This window comes from Lactuca virosa, chromosome 3 (assembly GCF_052849685.1).
Source record: "Lactuca virosa cultivar CGN04683 chromosome 3, Lactuca_virosa_CGN04683_v6, whole genome shotgun sequence".
Lineage (NCBI taxonomy): Eukaryota > Viridiplantae > Streptophyta > Magnoliopsida > Asterales > Asteraceae > Lactuca > Lactuca virosa.
Window position 1 is genome coordinate 137,380,199 of NC_136428.1, and position 2,816 is coordinate 137,383,014.

Below are 2,816 nucleotides of genomic sequence, written 5' to 3' on the forward strand. Positions count from 1 at the left end.
AAAATTACTTTTTAGGACAAACATGTTGCTAATCCCGGTTACACGTCATGGTATGAAGCTGATCAAATGGATGTGATTCTACTCCTCTTGGGTCATCAGGTTCATTATAGACGGCCTCCCCATTGTCAACTTTGTCGAAATGAAGGATAGTTTGCTAATCAATGTCCTAATCTTGCTTCGTTTGCCTCTAATGCCACCCCTCATAATGTTAATTTAGTTCAAGCCTTTCAAGCTCAATGTCACCTCAGTACCTCCACACCTAATTGGTTTGTTGATTCGCGTCCTTCTACTCATATGGATCTATCTACTAATGGTCTAAACAATGTATCTTCTTATCCAGGTAATATTCATGTGATATTTGGTAATGGACAATCCTTACCTGTTACATATACAAGCTACTCACCAGGGACGAACGCATGAATTGACAGTAGGTGTTGTCGAATTTTTTTTTTCCGGTCAAACATAATATAAAACCAAAAACTAATTCATTATGTCTAATACAAATAAGCGATCCATTACATAAAAGTTAAAAACATAACAACAATCTATCATCTATTACAATTTAAATTTGTCCTCTTCGTGTCGACATCTTTTGAAACCGTTCCATTACCTTTTCATTCTCAACTTTCACAAGTGCTTCGGTCTCAACATAGCAAAGCAACGCATCGTTCAAAAACTCATCGCCAATCTTGTTGCGCAAGTCGGTCTTCAGGAGCTTCATCTTCGAAAAACATCTTTCTACACTAGCGGTTGCTACGAGTAATATCAAAGCTAACTTTAAAAGCTTATAAACCAAAGGATAAGACCGATGTTTCCCCGTACTAACCATCAAACGAGAAAGCTCGGAAATTCCTTTCAAAGTGGTAAAACGCTCATCTTTGATGGAAGAGTGATAAAATATCTCAAGTTGTCCTTCAAGATCTATCAAATCCGAATAATCAAAGTCATACTTGTACAACTTAGCCAACTTCAACAACTTTGATTTGTCAAATTGTGAAAATGAATCACAAGGGCTCAAAGCACCCATGTATTCTAGTAACTGGGTGCTTGTTTCACTAAATTGATCCCGCTATTCTGTCAGTTGCATATCTACCACCGTGTTGAAGATTTCAACCTCAAAGTGAAATCTATTGGTCTTTGTGGTCGTACGGTTTCTCGCACCAATATAAAAATCCTGCATTTCCAGAGTAGCAATATTGTGTGTTTGACAAAAAGAGGATACCTTTGGCAAAATAGTAGCAAACCCCGTGTCTCTTAAAGATTGCAATGCGTCCATTGTCCCTCTAACCATCGAAGCCGCTTCTAAAATGTCTAGATCTTTTGTTTGAAGTTGCTTTGATAATGTACCCGTGAGGTGTAAAATGTCATACATCATATACAAGTAAAACACGAACTCATAAGATTGAAAATATGCTAAAATTCCGGACGCTTGTTGGCGGTTAGCCAATGACCCTCCATCCACTTTCACAAATTCTAAAACCACAAGAACATCCGCAAACAACTTCATCAGACTTGTGAGTGTGTTGAAATGTGAACCCCATCTTGTATCTCCCGCCCGAACAAGTGTAGTCTCTTGATTTAACCCTCTTCCCGTTTCAAGTTCACCACTACATAAGCCTTTTTGCACCCTTTGTCTTGCTTGTTCCCGTAGCAAGTCTTTTCTTTTACACGAGGAACGAAGCTTCTTAATCTATCACCTATTTTCTTTTTTGGAAACTTATGTAGCCTTATTTGACAAGGTCCTTGAAGCAAATATGCCCTTCTTACATCATCTCTTATATTTGAGGCATAACTTGTAATCATTGGCCTATCCGCCGGGTCCTTTGGAAGATCTTTCAAATCAACACCATCATTAGTTTCATTAGAGCATGGTGTTTGTGGAATTGCATTAGAGACCGAATGAATTGATTGGTTGGTGATTGGTGTTTGGGAAGATCCTTCACCACTTTCATTAATATTAGGTCTTGGTCTTTTGGTAAGAAAACCACCAAGGGTAACCTACAATTCAACATTAAGCTAAATAACTAATAATTTCACCAAATCATCCAATAGCTTCAATCAAAAGTCAAAACATAGAAATTACACCAAATCAAAATTGAATTTCAATAAAGACAATATGACATAGTAATTTTATTTCACCAAATCAATCAATAAGTCAATAACATCAATGAAAATATAGCAATTTCACCAATTCAAGATAAAAACATAGCAATTTCAACCTAAACAAATTGGTAAAATTTCACCAAATCAATCAATAAGTCAATAACATCAATGAAAACATAGCAATTTCACCAATTCAAGATAAAAACATAGCAATTTCAACCTAAACAAATTGGTAAAATTTCAATTTTCAAACACTTACTTGTTTCATTCTTAGCTAGGGCTTGGTCACTTGGAGTCGAATTGAACAATTGGGAATCGATTTTTGCTACTCAATCAACAAGATACTCAAGAAATTAGAAGGAATTAACAATGGAAGCATCAAGCACCAAGCAAGTCTTCGTGAGGGCTGAGGCGTGCGTCACAGTCGAAGTCTCGAAGTCGACTTCACTGTGTCGATGACTTTTTTTTTTTTGCTTTCTGTTTTGCTACTCATCGGCCGCAAGTTTTTTTGCCATTCTCCCAATTGGATCAAAACTCAAAAGATCCAATTATCCAAATGAGCTTTGGGCTACACTAGTTTTTTTTTTGGGCTAAAATTAATAGGCTTTTTGGACTACTAATTGATAAGTTTAAGTTATAAATATATTTTTGGGCTTGGTTGATCCAATTGGGCGGCAAATTTTTTTTCGTAGTTGCCAATTTTTTTTTACGTA

General features: G+C 36.4%; 1 long non-coding RNA gene across 1 annotated transcript; it reads right to left on the reverse strand.

The window, feature by feature from the left end:
- Nucleotides 1–468: 468 nt before the first annotated feature.
- On the reverse strand, nucleotides 469–2,585 carry LOC145162630 (uncharacterized). Its single transcript, XR_013739217.1, has 2 exons — nucleotides 2,363–2,585; nucleotides 469–1,998 (listed from the first exon to the last, which is right to left on the reverse strand). It is a non-coding gene; the product is annotated as an uncharacterized LOC145162630 (long non-coding RNA).
- Between the last annotated feature and the right edge of the window lie 231 nt (nucleotides 2,586–2,816).